Raw genomic sequence first — 27,980 nt, forward strand, 5'->3', positions numbered from 1 at the left:
TGTAGACACAAAGATGACCCTGCACATAGTGATCTGAGCCATATAGTAGGGTGGCATAGATTTTAGAAAAATGATTCTCCCATGAATTGCTGGAAATAGTGCAGCTAACTGGTGTTAGTTGGTGGCCCATATTGCGCAAGTCCCTAACTGCGGGCCAGAATGAATTACCATTCTTTCCCCCAGCTAAGACCGCTAGCACTTCCCAACGTTCACCCAGGAGAATACCCTTCCGCTCTCTTATTGCAGTTTTGTACGTCTTCCTTGCTGTCCTTACGTCTGCGGGGCACCTAGGTTTAGAGGTTAGGGCCTTGCGTAGGTTCTTATTAGCCTCTGAGCAATTATGATCGAACCATCTCGGGTCTTTATCTTCCTGAGGAAATGGCACTGGCAGGAGGGATCTGATCGCAGAGCAGAGTTTGGTGAAATCCTCAATTACCCTTAGATGGTTACTTTTAGTTGATAAGCATGAGGTAATTAGGTGCGAATGCCCTCTTATCAGGGTCTCAACTATTTTGCCGCTGTCAACCCCACTCCACTTCAATCTTAATTTGTCGGTTGATGGGGTGACGTCCATACCCCATGAAAGATGCTATGCACGGGGTGGGGTGCTAGTCTTAGTACCACTGTCAGGGGGTTATGATCCCCAAAATCTGTTGCATGAACCTCAGCAGTTATTAAGCGATCAGCAAGGCAAGGAGAAACAAAAATAAAATCAATAGTTGACGAACAATCCCTTCCTCTAAATGTCGGTGCCTGCTGATTTATGGGAGGTTGGACCAAATCCATTACATTGGTAAGGATATGCTCACTAAGAAAAGTGTCTAGTTCCGATCTCCTTTGCACAGCTGGGTCTGCAGGTAATATATCCATGCCCTGAGGTTTCGTCTGGACTTTAGCATTAAAATCCCCCACTAAAAGAATCCCAATACAATCGTCTGCACCTTGGTGTATGTCTAAATTTGAGATGATTTTAAAAAGCTCAATAAAATTCCTATTTGGGACAGAATAGAAATCAGTATTGTAAAAATTGATTAGGTAGAAAGGGACCCGTCTTTTATATTCCAATATTAGTATATTGGGACTATTAGTTGGTATCACCTTGATACTCCCTCCAGAGGCTATATTGATCCCAATGAATAAACCCCCGGATGCGCGACCAAAGTCGGGCTTGGATGCTGTTAGACTAAAACAATGAAACCCTTCTATATGCAAAGATGTGTGGCCCATGTTTCCTGGAGCATTATGATGTCTTGGCCAGATATTATATGCAACCAGTCTGTATCAGCTAGCCTGGGCTCAAGGCCTGCAACATTCCAACTCAAAATATTGAGATCGGAACCGTTTTTACGGTACAGAGTCAAAATATCGAGTTTTTATTATCGACTAGACATAATATCGAGTAAAAAATATAGAATAGACATAATATCGACTAGACAAAATATAGACTACCAAAATATCGACTAGAAAATTTTAATATCGAATAAAATGGACATAATATCGAATCAAAAATATAGAATGGACATAATATCGACTAGACAGAATATAGACAACAAAAATATTGAATTTAAGTTAAGTTAATAATAATTTTTAATATATGTTTAATAACATTCTGTAGTGGGTTGTGGGTTTATGGGGGAATAGGGTGGGAAGTAATGTGATTATAATTAATTAAATATGTTATTTTATTTATTGGTATTTATTTAAAATTAAATGTCAATTAATTATTAATTGGTAATTAATTAAAATATAATTGGTAATTAATTTTAATTGATTAATTGATAAATATGTTAATTTTAGTAATTTATTTTCTGTAGCGGGTTGTGGGTTTATAGGGGAATAGGGTGGGAAGTAATTTAATTATAATTAATTAAATATGTTATTTTATTTATTGGTATTTATTTAAAATGAATTGTCAATTAATTATTAATTGGTAATTAATTAAAATATAATTGGTAATTAATTTTAATTGATTAATTGATAAATATGTTAATTTTAGTAATTTATTTTCTGTAGCGAGTTGTGGGTTTATAGGGGAATAGGGTGGGAAGTAATTTAATTATAATTAATAAAATATGTTCTTTTATTTATTGGTATTTAATTAGAATTAATTGTTAATTAATTATTAATTGATAATTAATTAAAATATAATTTGTAATTTATTGTAATTGATTAATTGATAATTATGTTACTTTTGTTACATTATTTTCTGTAGTGGGTTGTGTGTTTATAGGGGAATAGCTTGGGAAGTAATTTAATTGTAAGTCATTCAATTTTTAAAATATTTTTATTTGTGTCTAATTTTTAATTATTTTTATATTGTAAATTAATTTTTTGGTAATTGGTAAATAATTAGTATTAGTAGGTAATTGTTATTATTAGTTGATTTTTATTTGTAATTTTAATTGATTAATTAATATATTTTATAACATTTTAAAATATTTTAATTAATTTGTAATTGGTATTAATATTTATGTTATTTATATTTATATATGAAGTATTTACTTTCCCCACTATTGCACTCACTGAAGTGGGAATAGTAATTTTTAACTCTACGCTATCCAACGCTTTCCCTACTGTTGCACTCTCTGGAGTAGGAATAGTAATTTTTACCCCTACGCTATCCAACGCTTTCTCTACTGTTGCACTCACTGGAGTGGGAATAGTAATGTTTACCCCTACGCTATCCAACACTTTCCGTACTGTGGCACTCTCTGGAGTTGGAATAGTAATTTTTATCCCTACGCTATCCAACGCTGTCCCTACTGTTGCGCTCTCTGGAGTTGGAATAGTAATTTTTACCCCTACGCTTTCCAACGCTTTCCCTACTGTTGCACTCACTGGAGTGGGAATAGTAATTTTTATCCCTACGCTATCCAACGCTTTCCCTACTGTTGCACTCTCTGGAGTAGGAATAGTAATTTTTATCCCTACGCTATCCAATGCTTTCCCTACTGTTGCACTCACTGGACTGGGAATAGTAATTTTTACCCCTACTCTACCCAATGCTTTCCCTACTTTTGCGCTCTCTGGAGTGGGAATAGTAAATTTCACAACTACGCTATCCAACGCTTTCCCTACTGTTGCTCTCTCTGGAGTGGTAATAGTAATTTTTACCCTCCCACTATCCAACGCTTGCCCGACTGTTGCATTCTCTGGAGTTGAAATAGTAATTTTTACCCCTATGCTATCCAACGCTTTCCCTACTGTTGCACTCACTGGAGTGGGAATAGTAATTTTTACCCCTACGCTATCCAATGCTTTCCCTACTGTTGCGCTCACTGGAGTGGGAATAGTAATTTTTACCCCTACGCTATCCAACGCTTTCCCTACTGTTGCACTCTCTGGATTGCGAATAGTAAATTTAACCCTCTCGCTATCCTATGGAAAAAATATTGTATATGTGTTGTTAATAATGTGTGTATATATATATATATGTTTTAAAATAATATATATTTTTTAAAGTTACATTAATTATTTATTAATTTTAAGTTTATTTAAGTATTTTAAGTATGTTTAAATTAATTATATTTATTATGATATTAGTTTTAAATAAATTTTAAGATATTAAACAAATTCGATATTTTGACTGTATATTTTTTCCTATCGATATTTTGGAGTCGATATTTTTGTTCTTACCTGTTTGTAGATAGGAAGTCGATATTCTGGCATTCGATATTTTTACCTCGATATTTTGGCAACTCAATATTTTGCCTGTCGATATTCTGTCAGTGATCCCGTTTTTACTTCTCTTGGGATTGTAGAGAGTCTTAGATGTTTCAGCATTGGTAGCTGACACGGGTCCTATGCCACCCTCTGCCTGTAACTGGCGATTAACTAAAACAGCTAGGTGCGTAGATATTGGTTCCTGTGCTTCTTGCGCCTTCGCTGTAATAGTTGATTGAAGAACTGATGTATCCCTTGATAGGTTTCCCTCACATTCATTAGCGCTAACCAACCTATCTGATTGTCAGTCCTGTGCGTCTAAGTCTGAAAATGCCTGATCAAAACAGTTATAGGTCGGGACATTATATTCATACCTCCCCTGGGTGTGGGAAATGGCTGGGTAGTTACGTCTGTGTACAGGTAATGTCAGGGGGTTACAGTAGAAAAAAGCCCAGGGGTAGGACGTGAATCCCCTCCCTGCCCATTTGCGTTGTCCCTGCTCTTTCTAAGATTGTTTTTACTAGATCAGGGGATCCAAAGTTCAAAACTATGCAGTCGCCCCTACTAGTTTTATTTGATTTCCCTATCCAGGGAACCCTGTGAATCATTTTGAACTCCTGGAACAGGTAGCTACCCAGCCCTGTTTTAGTGTCCAGCAGTTGAAGTGCCCTATTTCTTAAAGTAGTCCAATGATCCTCAGAGTTAGGTGCTGTATGTGGTACATTTAAAAGCACAACGGTGTAAGGTGTAGACTCAGGAGGTAAGTTAAGGTGTCCCTTACCATGTGCGGTGGCTAGGCCACCCCTGTTCAAACCCTTATAAATTCCCCCGGGTGTTACTCCTTCCCCGGTGGGATTAGTTTGTACTGATTGAACATTGGCAGTGTATAGTGTGGGGGCCTGTGTACCTACATTAGTGATGACATCGTTGGCTATTGGGGGCCGGTTTAAATCAAAAGCCAAACGTGTTTCTAAATCACCCTGAACTATTGTGCCTCCATTCGGTAGTTGAGTAATTAGGGAAAGGAGTTTTTGCTCAATGCTACTTAAACGGGTGTTAATGTCTACAAGTTTGTTTAAGCAAGGGCTTTAGCAACACCATTAACTTTCCCTCCAATTTGGCCAATATACCATCTTCCAAACCAACTTGGGAGTGTACAGTGGGACAATGGCTTCTAATGGCGCTTGGACTGATGGGGCTAATAACAGCTACCTCTTCTGAGGGGCCTTTCTTACCGCGAACAGAACCTTTTGTTTTTGCCACTTTACTAGATTGTTGCGCGGTAAGAGGTACACCCCCGCCTTTCTTTTCCTAGCAACAACCGGAACGATACCCGCCTAACTTTTGACTGCGATTGTCGTGTCAATCGAGTCACAATCAAGGGAGGTGATAGTGCTGTAGCAGTTGAATCTATGACTATCAAAGGCGACTCTTCTGAGATTGCTATCAAAGGCTCAAGGACCAGTTCGGGCGTACTATCTGAGTTATGTTCAACTGGTCTAACTAAATTAAGAAGGGTCCGGCCTGTGGTGGCTTCCATGGAAACTCGACGTGTGTCCAGGGAAAGTCTTCTTTGCGTGAGTTCTATTTCGTGGATCAAAACCGACTCTGCCCTAATAAGGAAGGCATCGAGAGTACCCACAACCCCTTGGCCCCCTGCCCCATTTCGAGTGCCCTTACTCACACTCATACTAAAAACAATTAATACAATCGAGAACTAAAACAGTAAGGTACACTCGGCGTTAATATAAAGTTCAAAGAGTCACTAACCAAGTTCGTAAGCACAGGGGCGAGTGTTCCGATGAAAGGGGGGGTGGCCCTGCCCTGCCTCCTCCTGGTTTGGACGGGCGCGGACAGGCCCGCCCTGGGCCCGTCCCGCACCACTGGAGGGCCGGGCCAGTTATGAGGGCCTCAGTCGCCCTCCAACAGCATCACTACCCTGAGCTTCGCAAGGGCTTCTGGGGCTTATGGCCTTTCGTGGCCCCACTATGCGCCACGCCGTTCACCTCACTGCTTCACAATGGCGTCTCCGGGCTCCTGGTAAGTGCAGGGATGCAAGGTCCCCACTGTGGCAGGTATGGCGGAGAATGCAGCCAAAATTGCGTCCCGTGCCGCGGGAGGGGCGGGCCGATTATGAGGGCCTAAGTCGCCCTCCAATAGCGTCACTACCCTGCGCCTCGCAGGGGCTTCTGGGGCTTGTGGTCTTCCGTGGCCCCACTACGCGCTGCGCCGTTCACCTCACGGCTTCACAATGGCGTCTCCGGGCTCCTGGTAAGTGCAGCGATGCAAGGTCCCCACTGTGGCAGGTATGGCGGAGAATGCGGCCAAAATTGCGTCCTGTGCTGTGGGAGGGCTGGGCCGGTTATGAGGGCCTCAGTCGCCCTCCAACAGCGTCACTACCCTGCGCCTCGCAGGGGCTTCTGGGGTTTGTGGTCTTTCGTGGCCCCACTACGTGCCGCGTCGTTCACCTGACGGCTTCACAATGGCGTCTCTGGGCTCCTGGTAAGTGCAGTGATGCAAGGTCCCCACTGTGGCAGGTATGGCGGAGAATACATCCAAAATTGCGTCCCGTGCCATGGGAGGGCCGGGCCAGTTATGAGGGCCTCAGTGACCCTCCACCAACAGCGTCCCTACCCTACACCTCACAGGGGCTTCTGGGGCTTGTGGTCTTTCGTGGCCCCACTACACGCCCAGTGGCGGCTACTGACATTTCAAAGTGGTGGGGCAGAAAGTGCTAATCATAGTACACCGTAGCGATCAAGCGTAGTGAGCGAGCCCGAACCCCCTAAGGAGGGTTCGGGGGGAATTCCCCCCGCGAAAATTTTGAAAAAATAGTGGAAAAATGGTGCATTTCAAAGCAAATTTGAGAAAGCAGGAAGGTTCAAGTTCAAGTTCAAGTTCAAGTTCAAGGATTTATATAGCGCACTACTCACCCAGAGGGTCTCAAGGCGCTTGGGGGGGGGGGGTTCATTATTTATCAAATAGCCAAGTTTTAAGTTATTTTCTGAAGGAGATGTGGTTCTGTGTAAGGCGGAGGTGAGTAGGGAGGGAGTTCCAGGTCTTGGCCACCAAGTAGGAGAAGGATCAGCCTCCCATGGTGGATTTTTGGATACGCGGAATTGCAGCGAGGCCTTGATTGGAGGATCTTAGTTGGCGGATGGGTGTGTAGAAGGATAGTCGAGTGTTGAGGCATTCGGGTCCTAGTTTGTAGAGGGCCTTGTGTGCGTGGGTGAGGAGACGGAATGTTATTCTCTTGTTGACGGGAAGCCAGTGGAGGTCTTTCAGGTGGCCGGTAATGTGATCTTGGCGAGGGATGTCCAAAATGAGTCTCGCTGATGCGTTTTGGATGCGTTGGAGTTTTTTCTGCAATTTGGCTGTCATTCCGGCGTATAGGGTGTTTCCGTAGTCTAGTCGACTCGTAACCAGTGCGTGGTTGACAGTCTTTCTTGTTTCGGTGGGGATCCAATGGAAGATTTTTTTGAGCATACGAAGTATGTTGAAGCAGGAGGATGAGACGGCGTTGACTTGTTTGGTCATCGAGAGTGAGGAGTCTAGGATAAAGCCAAGGTTACGTGCATGGTCTGTGGGAGTGGGTGCTGAGCCCAGATCCACGGGCCACCAAGAGTCGTCCCAGGCAGGGGGGGATGATCCTAGGATGAGCACTTCCGTTTTGTCTGAGTTAAGTTTAAGGCGGCTGTTTTTCATCCAGACGGCTACTTCTTTCATGCCTTCGTGAAGATTTGTTTTGGCGGTGTTGGGGTCTTTGGTGAGTGAGAGGATCAGCTGGGTGTCGTCAGCGTAGTAAATGATGTTAAGGTTGTGTTGACACGCGATGGAAGCGAGTGGACTCATGTAAACGTTGAAGAGGGTGGGACTGAGTGAAGATCCTTGTGGTACACCGCAGATGACTTCCGTGGCTTCTGATTTGAATGGGGGAAGTTGGACTCTCTGAGATCTTGCAGCTAGGAACAAGATGATCCAGTCAGTATGTTTTAATCTAGTATATGTGAGTATTGATGTATATAAGTGAGTATATGTGAGAGTGAGAGATTGAAAGAGTTCTTGTTTAAATAAGTATGTGTTTCTATAAGTGATTGTTTAAGAGAGTAAGTATGTGTAAGTTTCCTTAGAAGTAAGGTGGTAGTGCGTGTATAGCTGTATATGCAAATAAATGGATGTTCAATAGTTTATTTGCATGTGTGATTATGTGTGTGAGTAACTTTTGGATGACTGTCGTTGTGTAACAGGATGTATAGGTATTTCACTACATATGATGAGTGAAGGTTAATAAAGCAATTGTGAAAGTGCAGGTAATACATTATTAAAGAGCTGTCATATAACATAGGTAGCTGCCTATTCAGTATAACTACAGAGCTTTATAACAGACTTCAAGATACAATGCTGAGAACCTCACAGATTGTTTTTATTTAAACTGCAAACAACAAAACAAACAACTTTTTTGATTTAAACTGCAAACAACAAAAGAACCAACTAAACAGGTCACAAACTATCACCATTCAACATATATACTTTTTGTATCTAAATTCAGCACGTCTGTACAATTTTTACGTTGCAGTTTTCAATAGCTCACTGTTGTATGTTAGGATTTTTACTTACGGGCAAGTGACAAAATGATTTCTATGACAAATGCAGTGACCCACTGACCTATTTACTGCATTGTGTGCTCTGCATCAGGTACATGTTCTTTGCAGCAGGCAAATTAACCTTCTGTGCTACCTTTCCATGAGTCAAAACTTCCATTAAACAAAACTCTGATCTCTCTCTCGGAAAAACATGAACAATATCCTTGGTGCAACAGCAGGTGTTGCATGGCTAAACATTTATAAGGCCCCAAAGGCGTGACCTGTATGAGTCTTAAGCCAGCACCCTTCATTTATTGATCTGTTCAACTCTTATTCATATTTTGTTTCCACACACAATAGCATGGGGCAATGGGTCTGCCCACTCAATCCATTGGCTGGGTGGCACAGTTTTGCACGTGTTTGGCTTGAGCCCTGAACACGTGCTCATCCGCCTGAAAAGAAGTGCATTTCAATGCCGACCCTTCTGGGATAGTCTTTTATGTCATATACTCTAAAGTTTTCCATTTTTTATCAAAAATAAAAATATCGATCAAAATTGCATGGTTTGAAAGGCCGAACCAATTGGGTTTGCCATGGCATAGCTTGTTCATTATTTTCACCTACAGCAGCCATCAGCGAAAACATTCCTGAGCGGAGTACATTTACTAGTATAAAATAGTATCTCAAGGTATATTTCGTAAACATAAATCAGAAGTGTTGCAACTTCTGATATAAAACATTCCAGCTGAGTTTTTAGCATTAGCTTAGTATTTTTCACAATACGTTTTCTAAAACTACCGTATCCATAGTGCCATTAGGCCCGGCCTGTCCACCTTTAAAAACATAATAGATCAAAACATAGCATTACAAATAAATAACACCTGCAGCATAACACACCTAAAAATTACATAACATCAGAGCTGTTGCGCAGCACTAGAGACAGAGAACTTAGGGGATCAAAAGTGTTGCTGGCACAACCTAAGATTGCTCCCATGCACGATGCACCACCACCACCACCAATTACAGCACAACGTCACGCCTGCACAGTGCACACACCCTGGTCTGTATATGAGCCTGCCTTTATTATTTCCTCCTGGAAATCGCTGGGCTCACAAAGATGTATGCAGGCTGTACAAATTAAGCACCGGTAAAAAATGCACCTATTACTATACCGAGTATAAATATTAATTTCGTGGCATCACGTGTTGCATATAAAGGCAGTGCTGCCACTTACAAATGAGGGCGTCTGTCTGCTTCGGAGGAAGCGCCTAGAGCGGAAACTTTGGCACTATGAGAGCCCGAGAGGCATTACTGTAGAGCCCCATCATGACTGACAAATGATGAGGGTCATAGACAGTAGTTCGGGGTAGTAGTAGTACAAGCAAGCGCTATCTCAGTTACACTGTACACATCTGTGCCCTCTGACTGTCCCATAACCCCAAGGGTTTCAAGGGCTGCATTTTAACACTTGAGGTACACATACATGGTGGCCACAGAATCGGCTGTGGCAGTATCCTATAACTGCTCACGGAAATACCAGTCCACCGGACTCATACTGACAGCTGAAGTTTATACTGTTTAAGTACTCGGTTGCCGAGTTCACAAGCACAATAAAAAAAGCGCAAATAAAGAAAATTGAAGAGAAAGTAATATTGCATACGTATAAAAAGGATATCGTTTTTGTCAGTCTCCACATTTTTCCCTGCCTGATTTTGTTGATGTTAAGAGTGTACACTATGCTTCTACGAAACAGTGGCATAGCACATGTGATGCATTCAGATAGATGACAGACAGAAGGTGAAATGCAATTACAAATGCTACAGAGGGTTTTGGGCTTAGGAGTCCCAGAGGGGTAGGGCGGTTTGGGCATAGTTTGATCTATGAATTGGTAAGGTGATTGTTTATAGGTGGTAAGGGAGCAGTATTTGACAGTCTTTTGTTGTGATTGCGCTATTTTACCTAAATGACAAGGTCCTCACAACACGTTTCCGATTTACGCTTGTTGAGCCATAACTAACAGGATTATTCGTATCTGAGTTTGTATAGCCTTCCAACTTTTCATGCTATTTATCCCTGTTTGAAGCACTAGAAATATTTTTAATTATGTGGCTCCTATCCAAAAGGAATCACTTCAGTCATAACCGCCCATTTCTCATGTAATGTGTGACACCTTCAGCCAGTACTGTCTTTTTCTTCAATACCACTACTTGTGCTGGGATTTTTTTTAACCTACACTTACAATGTTACGAAAAAAAATGAAAGTCCCATAAAGTAACAGGCAGTTGGTTGAAAAGTCATGACTTACTGATAAGACGTTACATGGAAATACTTGGCAGCACTGTTTATGGTGCTACGAACCAGCAAATTGGTGATTGCAAACGCTGGATACAACTAAAGCTATTCATGTTTCTACGAATTTTGTGTCCCCTCCAAAAACATACACTGTATGCAGGGCCGGGTCCTGCCGGTGCTAAGCAGGTGCGGAGAAGGGTACTATCCAGCGTGTGGCGCTATTGTGGTAGTGTGTGTGTGGTGGCAGCTCTGCTGCTTTTAACTTCCCGTTTTTGTATTTAATTTAAAAACTTGTTTTAGGCACTTTTACCTTGTTCTTAAAGCCTGGCCCACATACCCCCACCTTTGTCACCCTCTACTTGCACTCTAATAGGCAAATTCACCGCGCTTTGCGGGTCCTTCGCCCTGTCTCGAGGCGGCCATCTTTGGGGAGGAAGAGCAGTGTGGTAGTAGTCCTTTGTTGATCTTGCTCGCTGTCTATTTAGGCAGGCAAGTTTGGCAGCGCGTTCTCTCCAGCGTGTGGCGCTATTGTGGTAGTGTGTGTGTGGTGGCAGCTCTGCTGCTTTTAACTTCCCGTTTTTGTATTTAATTTAAAAACTTGTTTTAGGCACTTTTACCTTGTTCTTAAAGCCTGGCCCACATACCCCCACCTTTGTCACCCTCTACTTGCACTCTAATAGGCAAATTCACCGCGCTTTGCGGGTCCTTCGCCCTGTCTCGAGGCGGCCATCTTTGGGGAGGAAGAGCAGTGTGGTAGTAGTCCTTTGTTGATCTTGCTCGCTGTCTATTTAGGCAGGCAAGTTTGGCAGCGCGTTCTCTCCAGCGTGTGGCGCTATTGTGGTAGTGTGTGTGTGGTGGCAGCTCTGCTGCTTTTAACTTCCCGTTTTTGTATTTAATTTAAAAACTTGTTTTAGGCACTTTTACCTTGTTCTTAAAGCCTGGCCCACATACCCCCACCTTTGTCACCCTCTACTTGCACTCTAATAGGCAAATTCACCGCGCTTTGCGGGTCCTTCGCCCTGTCTCGAGGCGGCCATCTTTGGGGAGGAAGAGCAGTGTGGTAGTAGTCCTTTGTTGATCTTGCTCGCTGTCTATTTAGGCAGCCATGCTGACGCGCAGCGGCCACACGCAGCGGGGACGCCGTAATGACGCCGGAGTTACGCCAGAGTTCAGCCCGTCTGTGCCCGTCCGGGCCCAGACGGGCCTAGGGCCTGCCACCATGCCCGACTCTGTAACACCTTTTACCACCAGGCTCCAATATGGGAGAGATGCCCTTATCGCCCTACGTTCGCCCCACCCTATTAGTTGTAGCTATGCTCAGATGGGGACCATTCCATTTTTACCGTGTAGAGCTTGTTCTTCCGGTCACAATTCAGTGGCCGTGAAATCTGTCCTTTTCATGGCTTTACTAAACTGCCGGTCTTTACCGAGCCACGCCATTGAAATTAATTTACTCATTTTAGATCACAAGCTCGACGTGCTGTTTCTCACTGAGACCTGGCTCTCCCCCAGCTCTGGCCCGGACATGGTCAGAGCACTCCCCCCAGGCTTTCACATACTCCATCTTGATAGACCTAAAGGGAGGGGAGGAGGAATTGCAGTTCTCTACAGAGACACGCTTGCGTGTAAGATTCAGAATGGAGGGGTGACGGACTGTGAGAGCTTACAGTTCTCCCTTCGGCTGTCACCTACAGTATCTTTGGTAGGCCTGCTGATCTATCGCCCTCCCGGACCCTTGGGTAGCTTCCCTAACTCTCTTCTGGAAATCACTACACTTCTTGCCTCCTCAACTGCCAACTTTGTGGTTCTCGGGGATTTTAATATCCATCTCGAGGACCCCACTAATGTTGCAGGAATCGATCTGCTTGATGATCTTAAATCTTTCGGAATCAATTTGGCCAACTCGGGCGCGACCCATGAGAAAGGCCATTTGCTGGATCCTTTTCTCTCCAACCTGGACCATCTTACTCCTTCGCCGGCTCTTGCCCTACCTTGGACAGACCACTTTTTGGTCTCCGCGTCATGGCAATTCAACAGCCGAGCTGTGGTGGTCCCACGAGTTCACACCCTAGAGAGAGCCTGGTCGAGGCTCCCAGTTGACATCTGGGCGGCACATTTGGAGGCCACGCAGCCCCCTCAGGGTGATAACCCGATTGTCGCTGATGCGAATTTCCATACCTGGCTCGTGGACTCTTTGGACACTCTTCTACCCAAAAAGAAACAACTTATGAGGGGGAAGAGAGTGGGTTCTGCACCTTGGTATTCTTCAGAATTAAGAACCTTGAGGAAAGGCTGCAAGAGACTGGAGCGGTCCTGGAGGAGAGACTGGAGTGAGGCGTGTCGTAAAGAATATCGCGTGGCGCTGAGCAGGTATAAATCCGCTATTCGGGTGGCAAAATCAGGATTCTTTGAAGAGCGCATTGGCTCTGCGGCCAACTCTTCTAAAGAGTCATTCAGGGTCATTAAGGAGTTACTTAGTGTCCCTGATCCTCTGGTTTTCCACGAGGACCCCCGCAAAAAATGCACAGAACTGGCCTCGTTCTTTAAAAGTAAAATCGACAATATATTAGTCTCCCTTCCCCGGCTAGGTGAGGTTTCCTCTTTGGAGGACAACTCCAGCTCTCAACTTAAGTTGCAAGCGGTGGAGCTGGCCTCCCTTGGTCCGGTTACTAAGGAGGAAGTCTTGGCAGTTCTGAGGTCCATGAAGAGTGGCTCCCCGAAAGACCCAGCACCTATTAAATATCTTAAACAGGTGTCATCTACCATCGTCGGCCCTGTGACGGATTTGATAAACCTGTCTCTCGCCCATGGGGTAGTTCCCCCTAGTTGGAAAGGGGCGGTGGTTAAGGCTCTTTTGAAAAAGCCTAACCTCGACCCCGCCGATCTCGCCAACTTTCGGCCAATCTCCTTGCTGCCGGGTATCAGTAAGGTGGCGGAGAAGCTGGTGAACAGCCGCCTTTCGAACTTCTTGGAAGCCAATTCCCTCCTGAGCGATTCCCAAACGGGTTTTCGCCCCGGTCAGGGGACTGACACCGCCCTACTGGCGGTCGTGGAGAATGCGAGGAGCATGCTGGATTCGGGGGGATCAGTGGCAGTGATCCTCCTGGACCTCAGCGCTGCTTTTGATACCGTGGACCATCTGGTGCTTCTCCAACGGCTGTCGGGGGTGGGGGTCACGGGTCTGGCCCTCAAATGGTTCGCTTCCTTCTTGGAAGGTCGTACATTTGAGGTGTGGGAAGGCCAGGAAAAATCATCGTCAACCCCTCTCCAGTGCGGTGTGCCACAGGGCTCTTCATTGAGCCCTACTTTATTCAACGTTTACATGGCCCCCCTGGAGAGTGTGGTTCGGCCGCTGGGTATTAAAATCATCAGTTATGCTGATGATACTCAGCTGGTGGTTGGCCTTTCCCAGTCGGCGCACCATCCCGACCGGCTGCACTCATGTCTTCAAAAGATCTATACGTGGATGTGCAGCTCAGCCCTAAAGTTAAATGGCTCCAAGACGGAACTGATGCTGCTGGGGAACTCTTCTCCATCTTTGTCCCCCAGCAGCTGGCCAGACTGTCTGGGTCCGATGCCTCCCCCCAAGCAGGAGATCAAGAGCTTGGGGGTATGGCTGGAGCAGGACCTATCGTTTAAAACCCACGCCAAAAAGACTGCTGGCGTGTGCTTTGGCCTGCTCCGCTCAGCCCAGAAGATCTTGCCCTTGCTCCCAGTGGCCACTCGAAGGCTCCTCATCCAGGGACTTATCATCTCGCGGCTGGATTTCAGCAATGCGCTATTCCTGGGCGCACCCGAATCTACCCTGAACAGACTGCAGCATGTGCAGAACGCGGCTGCTAGGCTTTTGATGGGTCTCCCTAGGCGTCAATCTGCCCGTCCAGCGTTGAGGGCATTGCACTGGCTCCCTGTGAGGGACAGGGTGAAATTCAAGTCACTCTGCATTGCCCACAAAGTTCTGCACGGAGTCGGTCCACCCATCCTGGATGAGATGGTCCAGCCCTACAAGGCCTCTCGTTCACTTCGCTCTGACCACCAACATCTCCTTCAGGTTGGCAGGGTGAAAAAGGCAAGAACTGGTGGCAGAAGGTTCTCAATAAATGTGGCTTCCCTGTGGAACTCATTGCCCTTACATCTGCGCTCGGAGGCTAGTCTTCTTCGCTTCCGTAAGCTTTTAAAAACTTTTCTGTTTTCCGTTTAATCTTTGCATCTTTTTAGTAGTGTTATGTTCTGGTAAGCGCTGGGATGCCTATTGGTAACCAGGCGCTATACAAAACTCAGAATAATAATAATAATAATTAGGCTCTCCAATGTTTGCCTTCACCCTCAGGGTGAAAATAAACATCTTCACTCTGCAGCAGTACCATCCTTCACAGGCTTTGATATAACTTATAAGAGACTTGTTTTACTTTTTTCACAGTCTCATGTCAGAATTGAAGCTTTTTCAATATTATATACAACAAAGCAGTAGTAGTTGCTTATTTATTTTATGCAACTAACAACCATTGACAAAGCCAATAGTCCTGGCTTGTTGTAGGAGTAATGTTACTTGTTTTATATATCTGGATGCAGTGACAAAAGCAACAAAATACAAGTCAGGCAGCGCAGCACACTATGCTAAACACCGATTTTTAGCTTACGTGTTTTAAAGCAGTTGTAAGGCACAGCCACTGGCCAGGCCCCTTTGAGAGAGACCCCCCCCCAACAGTTTTTTCATCCCACTTAAAGCCCTGACTGTATGGTACCTGCATTTCTATCGCGTTTTCTCCCCACCGGACTGTGTGTGGGTCTGAAACACAAAAATACACTCTGGGCCTCTGGCGCTGCTCAGTGAAAGTTCCACCCCATCCCCGTCGTTACTTGGTCCATCCGTACCACTGGCAGGCAGGACTCAGTCAGACTCCAAACTGCCCGCACCATTCCCGGGAACGATCGCCGCTTTACTGGGGATTCTTGGACCATTTTCCTCATGAACCATATTCAGTGATGGCCAGTGTGCACTGCAAACAAAATAATCCTTGTTGAAATTTGGATTCTGCAGCTCTTAAACCGTGAGTCCGTGACTAATATTGTGCACAATTAAAGCGCTAGGAAACATTGAAGGCTCACTTGCTGTTAAAAGACCTGCAGTCACACTGCTAAATAACAGTGCTTGAACAACAGTCCATAAGAGTAGCACTGCCACTTACTAGCTCTGGGTAGCTGCAATGACGCCCCTCTGGGAGCATCGCGAAGATGGCGCTGCGTTATCACCACTAGCAGCAGACAGCCCTACACGCCTCAGTGGGCATGCTTTCCTCGTGAAAGTTGAAGTGTTTATTCAGTAAGCAAGGTGCATGCCACGTTTTTGGGTGACAATTTTTTCTAAAGAATTGTATTTTCGAGAAAAAAAATCTTGTGCATATTTAAAAGCAGATTTTATATATTTTTTTAATTTGCACGAGAGCTGATTTTGGATGCGAGTGCTTCTGCAGATGTGTCACGGGGAGGAACGAGGCTTTGAATTGCGCATGCCGATAAAAAAGGAAGAAAGGGTGTGTTGGACTTGGCCCTTCTGGCAGGTTCAACCCTGAACTTTTTGCTTTTTATTTGTGACATGGTATTAGCGGTTCTTGGTTTCTGCGCACTTTCACTGTGTCCCAGTGGAAAGTGCGTGCGCACTTTGAGTGTGTGTGGAGAGATAGGCCTGCCCTCCCATAGGAATGCATGGGGAATGTATGTGTCCATGTCAGTTCCTGATGCGTGGGGAGTGCAGGCTCGAGTTTGGTATGTGTGAACTCGTGAGATTGAATGCTGCGCAATGATGTATGCGGCGTGTATGTGTCTAGTGGGGAAGTGCCACTTCTAGACGTGGGTATGCATGTGCAGTGAGTATGCTGGCGCGTGATTGGCTGGAGCTGGCTGGTGAGCCTGGCTCCAGGATGTCTGGATGGATCCGCCCGGTGGTGAGTGTTGAGATTAGCATGCTGATGTGAGGGAGGGGCTGCACTTGGGTCCTGAATAGGGCTGGGCTTTTCCCACACAATGCTGGCTCCGCCCCCCTGTGGTGCGACTGATGGCCCTAGCCTGCCTGGTGCATGGAAAGGGTGGCTGGGGAAAACAAAGTACTCCAAAAACCAGCTGCGACTGGTTTCTCCCCCACCCTGTACCTTTAGACAAAGGGATTCAGTGTATAAAAAGGGGCTGTGTCTCCTCACAAAATGTTCTTGTTCTTTGGTGCAACTTGAAACTACCAGGGGCGTGCTGCTGCTTGGGCCCAGGGGAAGGCTTGCCTCCCTGGGCCCTGCCCGGCCCCTGGACGCCTGGTGGATTTTCCTTTGTTGGGAGCTGCCTGCTCCATCTTTCTAAGATCCAGTTTTGACCACAACGAACCTCTGCCTGACTAGAAGGACCAAGAGAAGCTGAAGGACGGAAACCGGTCTGACTCCTGTAAGACTGGCCTGCAGTGGTGCCTTGCTGAGAATGGAGAGGAAAGTAACAGAAAGGACTTTGTAGACTTGTGCCTGAAACGATCTCCAAGGGCTTGATCGAGAGCTTGCCCCCTGAACCGAACCCCAGGACCATTGGGTTCTATCTGCTTGTGCCCGTCTGCTGTTTGGCCTTAGTTCTTATTCCCTCGCCGGAGTTGTGACTCGGGTGCCCTCGCCCCCTCCCAGGTCGTGACAGCTCGGAGCCTGGTCGCCCCGCCGTAGAGAGCCCGCTCATCCCTGAGCCGCTCCCCGCTTCAGTGCCGGGCCACCTGCTCTCCTGTCACCTCGCCGCTAACGGAGCGCGTGGTGCACCTCTCATCTCCTCCCGCCGGAATCTGCATGAAGCGCATTCCATAGCCTCGGACGGTCCGTACGTCGTAACGTACTCGACTGTCTCGCTTTGCCCTCCTGCATTCCAAGGCCCGTGCCGCACCTCAAGAAAGGCCTCCCCGTACCGTGGTACCGGAAGCCTGGTGTTGCACCCGTCTGCCGTAGAACGCGACGCCCCTCACAGATCCACGAGTACGACCAGGTGTGCTAAGAAGTAGTTCGCCCCGCAGGCCTGAACGGCGCCTCGCCCCGTGAGCTGCATCAACCCCGGATCGCCGCAATGCTCCACAGTCCTGCTCCTCCACCTCGCCCCTCGAGGAGGACCTGAGCCGGAGAGATCCTCTGGAGAACCGTCGGCCTCGTTCGGAGTCCGCCCTCACCAGCCGCGCCTGATGCGCCTCGGACTGCCACAAGCAAGGTACACTTGAACTCCGTCCCGAGTTCACATCGGATCCAGGGTCCGCAACGTTCTTATTTCCCTGTCATCGTACCTTGCTGAACAACGAACATTTAAAGACTAAAGCTTGCCTAAGTATCATCTGTTGGCCCCGAATCGTTACATGTATATGGTCTTGTGATAATCCTGCTTGAATCTATCTTTTATATAAAGTATACGTATTTTTGATACAACTACACGACTGGTGTCCATTTGTGGTGGGTCAGTGGGTTTACTGTGTGTGATCATAAATGCTTAACTTACTATCGCCCTGAGGATTAGCCTTGTCTGCTCGCGCCACACTACCTAGAGGGTGAGCAGGGGTTATTCGAAGGAGTAGTTCCCTTGCCCTGACGTGGAGCTGAGGGTCCCTGCTTGTCGCAAGTGCATACCTGTGCCAACCAGAGACCTCCGGTCCCAACATTGGCAGCAGCGAGAGGATTTTGGATTTGCATTTATGGTTTATATACAGTGAATTACTGATCACCACGCAGTGAGAGCAGACCTATAACGAAGCAAAGGGATTATTGTTTCTCAGTTTATTCTAAATGTTATTTCTGTAGAAATGTGTGTCGTGTGCACTTTGAGTTAGGTGTCCCTAGCTCGGGAGGGTAGATCATCCCCCTAAGTGCAGTGTGTTTTCTGGATTCCCCAGGAAGGGTGGGATCCAGTGGTGGCAGCATGAGTGTGTCCAGTGCATGTGTTCCCCGTCCCGTTCCCGGAGTGATGGTACCTGTGTCATGTGTGGGCAGGTTGAGAAATCAGGGGTGGTAGAAACTGCCTTACCAGTCTGGGGGGGGGGCGTGTGTGGAGGAATGGTGTGAGTTCTCTTTGGGGAGCTTGCTTAATAGTTGTGTGCTCTTGTTTTGCTCAGATACCTAAGTCCCGTGTGTTGAACTGTTCCCAAGAATGTCTGCAGAAGTGGAGCCTGCTTTTTGATGTCTGTGGTCTGTTTAGAGACAGAATTTTGGAGTTGGTAAGGTTCTTGGAGGTGAGAATCATAGGGGATGGAATGATTCCAAAAGGAGTGGCTGAGGTGTCTTCCAGCCCAGTGTGGTGGAAGAGGTTCAGTGTAGCCCAGCTAGGTCTCGGTGTAGGGGCTCACGTCCTGTCTCAGAGGAGAAGGAGTGGGTGGGACTGCATGTCTCCAGGTGCCCAAAACCCAGTGTCAGGGCCTGGACTGTTTCTGGAGGGAACGTCAGGTCGGGGGCCGAGGCTGTACCAATAGGTCATTTGAGGAGGATCTCCCAGAGTGTTTGAAGAATGCAGAACAACAGGGCGTAGAACCGGAGGATGTCCCTGCAGTGCGGGCCCACGTCCGTGTTCTATCGCCCAAAGCAGGGAAGTCCATCACAGTGGTGATTGGTCTGCCCTGCGTTTTGGCTGGAAGGGGGTTGTGTTGGACTTGGCCCTTCTGGCAGGTTCACCCCTGAACTTTTTGCTTTTTAATTGTGACATGGTATTAGCGGTTCTTGGTTTCTGCGCACTTTCACTGTGTCCCAGTGGAAAGTGCGTGCGCACTTTGAGTGTGTGTGGAGAGATAGGCCTGCCCTCCCATAGGAATGCATGGGGAATGTATGTGTCCATGTTAGTTCCTGATGCGTGGGGAGTGCAGGCTCGAGTTTGGTATGTGTGAACTCGTGAGATTGAATGCTGCGCAATGATGTATGCGGCGTGTATGTGTCTAGTGGGGAAGGGCCACTTCTAGACGTGGGTATGCATGTGCAGTGAGTATGCTGGCGCGTGATTGGCTGGAGCTGGCTGGTGAGCCTGGCTCCAGGATGTCTGGATGGGTCCGCCCGGTGGTGAGTGTTGAGATTAGCATGCTGATGTGAGGGAGGGGCTGCACTTGGGTCCTGAATAGGGCTGGGCTTTTCCCACACAATGCTGGCTCCGCCCCCCTGTGGTGCGACTGATGGCCCTAGCCTGCCTGGTGAATGGAAAGGGTGGCTGGGGAAAACAAAGTACTCCAAAAACCAGCTGCGACTGGTTTCTCCCCCACCCTGCACCTTTAGACAAAGGGATTCAGTGTATAAAAAGGGGCTGTGTCTCCTTACAAAATGTTCTTGTTCTTTGGTGCAATTTGAAACTACCAGGGGCGTGCTGCTGCTGGGCCCAGGGGAAGGCTTGCCTCCCTGGGCCCTGCCCGGCCCCTGGATGCCTGGTGGATTTTCCTTTGTTGGGAGCTGCCTGCTCCATCTTTCTAAGATCCAGTTTTGACCACGACGAAACTCTGCCTGACTAGAAGGACCAAGAGAAGCTGAAGGACGGAAACCGGTCTGAATCCGGTAAGAATGGCCTGCAGTGGTGCCTTGCTGACAACAGAGAGCAAAGGACCAGAAAGGACTTTGTAGACTTGTGCCTGAAACGATCTCCAAGGGCTTGATCGAGAGCTTGCCCCCTGAACGGAACCCCAGGACCATTGGGTTCTATCTGCTTGAGCCCGTCTGCTGTTGGGCCTTAGTTCTTATTCCCTCGCCAGAGTTGTGACTCAGGTGCCCTCGCCCCCTCCCAGGTCGTGACAGCTCGGAGCCTGGTCGCCCCGCCGTAGAGAGCACGCTCATCCCTGAGCCGCTCTCCGCTTCAGTGCCGGGCCACCTGCTCTCCTGTCACCTCGCTGCTAACGGAGCGCGTGGTGCACCTCTCATCTCCTCCTGCCGGAATCTGTACGGAGCGCATTCCATAGCCTCGGACGGTCCGTACGTCGTAACGTACTCGACTGTCTCGCTTTGCCCTCCTGCATACCAAGACCCGTGCCGCACCTCAAGAAAGGCCTCCCCGTACCGTGGTACCGGAAGCCTGGTGTTGCACCCGTCTGCCGTAGAACGCAACGCCCCTCACAGATCCACGAGTACGACCAGGCGTGCTAAGAAGTAGTACGCCCCGCAGGCCTGAACGGCGCCTCGCCCAGTGAGCTGCATCGACCCCGGATCGCCGCAACCCTCCACAGTCCTGCTCCTCCACCTCGCCCCTCGAGGAGGACCTGAGCCGGAGAGATCCTCTGGAGAACCGTCGGCCTCGTTCGGAGTCCGCCCTCACCAGCCGCGCCTGAAGCGCCTCAGGCTGCCACAAGCAAGGTACACTTGAACTCCGTCCCGAGTTCACATCGGATCCAGGGTCCGCAACGTTCTTATTTCCCTGTCATCGTACCTTGCTGAACAACGAACATTTAAAGACTAAAGCTTGCCAAAGTATCATCTGTTGGCCTCGAATCGTTACATGTATATGGTCTTGTGATAATCCTGCTTAAATCTATCTTTTATATAAAGTATACGTATTTTTGATACAACTACACGACTGGTGTCCATTTGTGGTGGGTCAGTGGGTTTACTGTGTGTGATCATAAATGCTTAACTTACTATCGCCCTGAGGATTAGCCTTGTCTGCTCGCGCCACACTACCTAGAGGGTGAGCAGGGGTTATTCGAAGGAGTAATTCCCTTGCCCTGACGTGGAGCTGACGGTCCCTGCTTGTCGCAAGTGCATACCTGTGCCAACCAGAGACCTCCGGTTCCAACAGGGTGTTTTCGTTTGTGGAAGAGGTGACATTTACCAACTTTACCCATCACTAATGCCCAGCAAGGTTCAGAAGCTCTGTGTTTTTCAGAAGAGGATTTTTCTTCTCCCAGCTGCCTGTGTGCACTCTTCCACCTTAGTATCCCGTCCCTACCCTCCCTTGCCAATTTTTTTTAGGAAGATAGTTCCGCGGGTTGAGCTCCTGCTTCCAAGACCCTTTTGAGAGATCTCACGGTCAAATCTATCAACTCAGATTTCAATCCTTCCCAGTAGGATAAAAGCAGCACTTCCATTGAGCTCCGTCATTGTGCAATCTATTATTCGAGTGCCTTGAAACGATTTTGTTTTGTTCTACGCCATAGCAACATCAAATTCCTGACAGCTGTTTAGAAAACTTTAATAAATGAGGGACTAGAAACGGGAGACTAGTTTTGCTGAGTTGGTGCCTCATTACCTGCACTGCACAGAACATGCATACCATTCACTTCAAGAGCTGTTGCTGCTCATAGAAGAAGATAGAAAGAGTCCGAGCCCACCGTATAACGTTGTATCTATGCCCTTCTATTTCTTTCATTATCTTTTTTAAACATTGTTTAATGTAAGCTGCGAATATTTACACTTTTGCACCTTCGCAACGCTGTGGACAGTTGCATTGTAATTGCAATTATATCGCGCTTACCCCTGACGAGGCGTTGAAGAGCCTGTGCGCTTGTATTAAGAATCTGAAGATGCACATAACAAGGCAAGACATGCCAGTGACAAACTATCAATGTATATGGCCCAGTGCTGTGAATCACTAGGACTCCAGTACGCACTACACAATTTATAGTATTCCTTTATATCATTCTGTTTATTTCAACATGTCATAATACCACAAATTTATTGCATTTCCACAATATTCATCATCAATATCATTTGTAAATCAATGAAATGTTTATAACAATAGCATAAAATAATGTCTAACGCAACAGTTTTCAAAACACAGGTTTACAGAGAAAAATGAAAGAAAAAACCCAATGCATTTCGGGGCGCAATAGCCCCTTCGTCGGGGGTCTGAAAAAAGGGAAGATACAAAAAAGGAGAATATTAATTATTCGTTCTAAGCAGTGTTTCACCTTTAAACCATCGAGCTATATTATCAACGCTTACCTAAATAATAAGAAGTAGCGTATATCCTGTGTATTGTCTGTATGAATGTTTTGAGGAGTCGTCTGTAAAACCAAAGGTGTAGAAACTCGTCAAGTTTCGTATATAGTGGCGACCTATTCAATATTAAAGAGGCTGAAAAAATGAACGAAAATAGCGCTTTACCTGTAGAGACGAATTTAATAGCGTTTCTACATTATGGGAAACAAAATGAAAAAAGCGGGTTTGACACATGTATGTAACCGGAAGGGGAGATACATATGCATTTAATTTAAATAAACAGAACTCTGGAGCTCACCTGCGTATTGTATGAGTCTCATGAATGTGTAGCGGAAACCTGAATCAAACAAACGACTTACGTCAGTACACAAATATACATTTGTGTTTGAGCAATAGAATAGTCAAGAAATAATCGAGGCTCATTACCTGCGAGTCTACATTTCAAGCTTCGATCTCGCTGCTGTTTCCACTCGGGAAACTGGTGAAACAGAGAAATTGGGGCTGTAATGATTTCTCAACACGCTAAAAATGCGTCAGAGAGTAAATTTTAGAAACTCTGTATCAGGGCTTACCGTCCGATAACTAAATGTTGTTTTAAGGGAAGTGTCTCCGTCGTCTAGCTCACCGACCGGAACCTCAAACAGATACATGAGTCCTACTTTTATTTTTAGCTCTCATGTTGATAGAGAGTAGGTATAGACAACAGACTACCTAATCGCCATGTTTATAAGCTTTTGTAGTTATAAATATGTGGCGATAAGAACATTTGAACGTTGTAAAAAACGCGCTTTAGAAACAATTAAGAAGTAATTGAAAAATACGACCGAAAAAAATATATATGAGCAAATATAGCGTCCTAAGGAGAATACATAGTCTTTCCTTAGTCATACCTGTAAATTAAATATGCGTGTGTGTTATACCTTAACCTTGGTGTCCAGGGCAATTAATACACCATATTTGTGCAAATCACAATCTGAATATCAACATTGCCAAATGAAATATCTGCATACAGTCGCTTCATAATATAACGTTATAAATTGATTTATGCGAATTTTCAGATCTGAAGGATCTTTTACCTATGGTCTTATCCCTGCCTATTTACAGTCTATATACAGGTTAGCAATCTGCATTTAAACAAGCAATATAAATTTTTCTACATCTCATTATTCCTAAACTATATTCAAATGAAGCACAATGCCTATCTGGACAATCCTATGATCATTCAGTGTGTCCTTTGCTATGTGAAAAAATACTTTGAGCTCTAAGACTGTGTGAAAAAAATTTAATGTATATGTCTATGTGCATGCATTGCAGACGTCTCTTAACTTGAGCTTAAAGGAAACACGACATCTCCATTTTGTCATTCAATCCTAAGGGAACCATTGTCTGTAATTTCCGGATCCAAAAAGCTTCTCTTTGCAGAAGTATCTTAGCGTTGTCCATGCCCAGTCTCTGGGGTACTATTTCAATGATTTGAAAGCGAAGTTGAGCTATGTTGTGCTTTTTCTCAATCCAATGCTGTGTGAGCGGTGACGTTAAGTTATTATTGCGTATCCGACTTTTATGCTCAGTAAGTCTTAACTTCATTTTTCTATCTGTTTTACCGATGTACAGCAGCCCACATTGGCATTTAATTGAGTAAACAACATGCTCAGAATCACAATTTGTCGAATGTCTAAGCATGATTTTTTCTCCAGTCCGAGGATGCAGTAGAGTGTTACCTGTTATCACATTATTACAATTTTTGCAATTGAAGCACCGTGATGTCCCTTTGTGGACCAATTCTTGTTGCAATGGAGTTGGTTTATTAAGGAGTTCCTTTAAATTTTGTGCCCTTTTATATGCGAATAGTGGTCGTTCATCAAATAATGTACCAAAATCCTTTTCAACCAATAGGATCTCCCATCTCCTTGAAATGGTCCTTTTTATGTCCCTAGATGCAGTCGAATATTTGGAAACAAAAACCATTCTGGTGCTTGAAGTTTTAGTTTTCCTTTTTAGAAGTTCTATTCTCGGTGTTGTTTTAATTTTTTCTAGATGTGCCTCAAGTAGTTTTTTCGGATAACCTCTGTCGAGGTATTTCTGTTTTTGTTCTTGTAAGCTCTTATCACATTGTTCTGAATTATAAGAAATTTGTTTGATCCGCATGAACTGCGATACTGGCAAATTGTTTATCAAGCTGGCTGGGTGAAAGCTAGTATATAGTAACGCCGTGTTTTTATCTGTTTCCTTTTTGTATAATCTTGTCTGAATGGAGTCGTCTTTGATTTCTACAAGAACATCTAAGAATGGTAATGCTGTGCTGCTTACGTTATGAGTAAATTGAATCCTCGGATCCACAAGATTCAAACTGTTAATGTTGTTGAGGAGTTCAGATTTGGGACGCTTCCAAATAATAAAGATGTCATCTATGTAGCGTCTGTAGTAAATCAAACCTTGTTGCCAAGTTGGGTCCTCCAGAATGTAGTCCAACTCGAATTTTGCCATATACACATTGGCATATATACATGCCCCAGGAAAGCCCATTGCTGTGCCCGTCAATTGGTTATAGTACTTATCTTGCCACACAAAGTAACTATTGAGTAAGCAAAATTCCAATAATTGCAGTAACAACATTTTTAGCTCGTTTGGTTTGTCTGTTCTAAGGAGAGCCCACTCCATGGCTTCTATCCCTTGTTTGTGTGGTATGGACGTGTATAACGCCGTGACGTCTATAGTACAAAGAGTCCATTCCATGCATCCTGTTGTATCAATATCTGCAAGACTTCTGAGGAAGTCAGATGTATCCTGTAGATAAGTTGGCCAATTTTGAATGAATGGTTGCATATGTGTATCTATGAAGATACCTAAATTCTCAAATATAGATGAACAACCTGATACTATTGGCCTAAAGGGAGGATCATTGATGTTTTTGTGTATCTTAGGCAAAAAATAGATTCTTGGTCTCCTTGGATAGATTTGCTTAAGATACCGCTTTGTGGTGTTGTCTATCCATTGCAATTCCTCCGCTTTACTGAGTATCTCATCCAGAATTTGAACAATCATGGGTGTTGGAACTTGTTCAAGCTGAGCGTAAGTATTGGCATCGTTTACGTGTTCATCACCTTTTTGTGTGTAAAACACTGAGTCCATTATGACAAGACCTCCTCCCTTGTCTGCCTTTTGTATTGTTATGTCATTATTTTTTGCTAGCCGTTTGAGGGTGCTCTGTTCTGCTCTTGTCAAATTATTCAATTTCCTTTTGTAATTGATTTTATTCAGATCCGCTTTTACCAGAATTTCAAAGGTATCCAAGCTTTTATGTGATACTGGTGCCATAAAGTTACTTTTGGGTTTAAATGGTCTGTCCATCTCATCTGTTTTTTCCATTGGATTTACAACAGTAAAGAAATACTTCAATCTGAGAACTCTCATGAATTTAAAAAAAGATATTTCTGTCTCTAACTCGTTTGATTGATATGTTCTGACAAATGAGATACCTTTATTCAAAAGTTTTTCTTCAAAATCAGAGAGTGGGTAATTTGAAATATTTATTACGAGTTTTTGGTTTGACTCCGCAGTCCCGTTTTCTTCAATTGATCTCTCTCCTTCTCTTTCTCCTTTTCTTTCTCTTTCTCCCTTTCTTTTTCCTTTTCCTCTTCTCGTCTTATTTCTTGTTGTATTAGATATAAATCCGGTGGTTTGTGAGATGCTTGGTCTTTCTCTAAAAAAGAAGTTGATGACGTGCCAGATGCACTCTCTGTTAGGTTAGAGGATTGAACTGATGTTTGTAATGATTGTGGTACTATTGATTTTCGCGCCGTGCTTAGTTCACTGTCCGATACGACACTCTCATCAGAAGAGGCTGGCTGTTGTTTCCTACCTGTGAACCTTCTTTTTGCATAAACTTCTGCCCACGTGTACGTTTCATTGAGTTTATAATCGATAGTATCGCGTTTGAACTTCCGCAGTTTGGTTTCTTGTAGCTCCTTCCCATATTTATCTAAACGTATTTTGATGTCTTCCAAGATTCTTTTCCAAACTATCAGCACATGATGTGGTTTATGCCACTCACCACCATGATGTTACAGTCACCAGTCACCCCTGCCGCCACATGCTCATTAGATGCCCTCTCAGATAAACTTTCTGATCAGAATGATCAACACTGATTCACTGAACGACCATCGCACGACTTCTGTCCCAGAGGTGACTATTTCTGGTAAAAGTGCAGACACCCACGTGCAAGGACAGCTGCGGATCTGTTAGCAACAGCTCCCGTCCCATTTCACCATCCCACTTGACTTAAGATGATGCATTTGATAATTATTTTGGCACTTCAGAGGTTGTTTTCTCGGCCCACGCTTGTGATGACGGACGCTCTAGTGAGCCTCGATAGCAGCAACAGATCAGTTTGATGATCATATTATAACATAACTTACGTGGGTGCCGCCCGGACGCGGTCCCATCGTGCTAATGGATCGACGATGGATGTAAGCTGCTTAAGCAGGCCCGTCCGACCAGGCAGCAGCCAGTGCCAGCCAGCAGGCGGTCCGACTCCGAGTCCACACACACACACGCAGTACTGGTGGTCACGACGACGACTCACTCAGTCCCACTCCCACAACAGTCCTCGACCTCGGCTCTCCTCACTATGGCATTGGCATCACATGATCGTATCTATCGACTTACTTCCACAGTGTCCACTGACTTTCACTTTCACTTTTGGTGTGTGTGTTGTTGTGCAGTACTGGGCATCTCTGGCATGATTCCAGCATGCGCAGTGACGAGGGACAATGGCCAATCACTGAAGACAATGCCTCAGAGCAGCCAACATCCACGCACGCGGCACCATCCTGCCGCAGCAGCCAATCCTGGTGCAGCTTTAGCAGCGCCACTGCGCCAGGATTGGCTAAAGAGCAGACTGAAATCTGCCCATTTTGAGACCCAGGGCCCGGGGTCCAAGCCTATATCGATAGTGGTAGAGGGGGGTGGGGGTGGGGGTCTAAAGTGTGTCACCCTCTCTGCCTGTGCACTGCCTCAGCCTGGGCTGTCACTCTCTGCTGCAGCCCCACCCCCCACGGGCCGGCCCACTTCCTTATGGATGCCCGATCCTGTTGGGCTTCTCCCGGGGCTTTGGTGCGCTCGGCGCTTCTATTTTTTTGGGGGGGAACTTGGAAAAAAACATATTTTATTATGCAGTGCAGTGTCGGCGGTCGTCCAGGCTAGTGGGGCAACGCCCCAACGCCCCCAATGGACGCACCGCCACTGTACACGCCGCGCCGTTCACCTCGCGACTTCACAATGGCATCTCCGAGCTCCTGGTAAGTGCAGCGACGCAAGGTCCTCACTGTGGCAGGTATGGCGGAGAATGCGACCAAAATTGCGTCATCACTAGTTTAGTGCAGACCACTACGCAGCCACATACTGTGTTTTGTTTTCTTTTGGCTCTATTTTTGATCGTAACCCTGAAAGTATCCACACATCATGTCTCAGAATGGTAAACCAGTAATTGAGGCTGCGGAACTGGAGTTTGATATTGAAATGTTAAGTGATTACAAAGTAGGTC

This window comes from Lissotriton helveticus, chromosome 11 (genome assembly GCF_964261635.1).
Source record: "Lissotriton helveticus chromosome 11, aLisHel1.1, whole genome shotgun sequence".
NCBI lineage: Eukaryota > Metazoa > Chordata > Amphibia > Caudata > Salamandridae > Lissotriton > Lissotriton helveticus.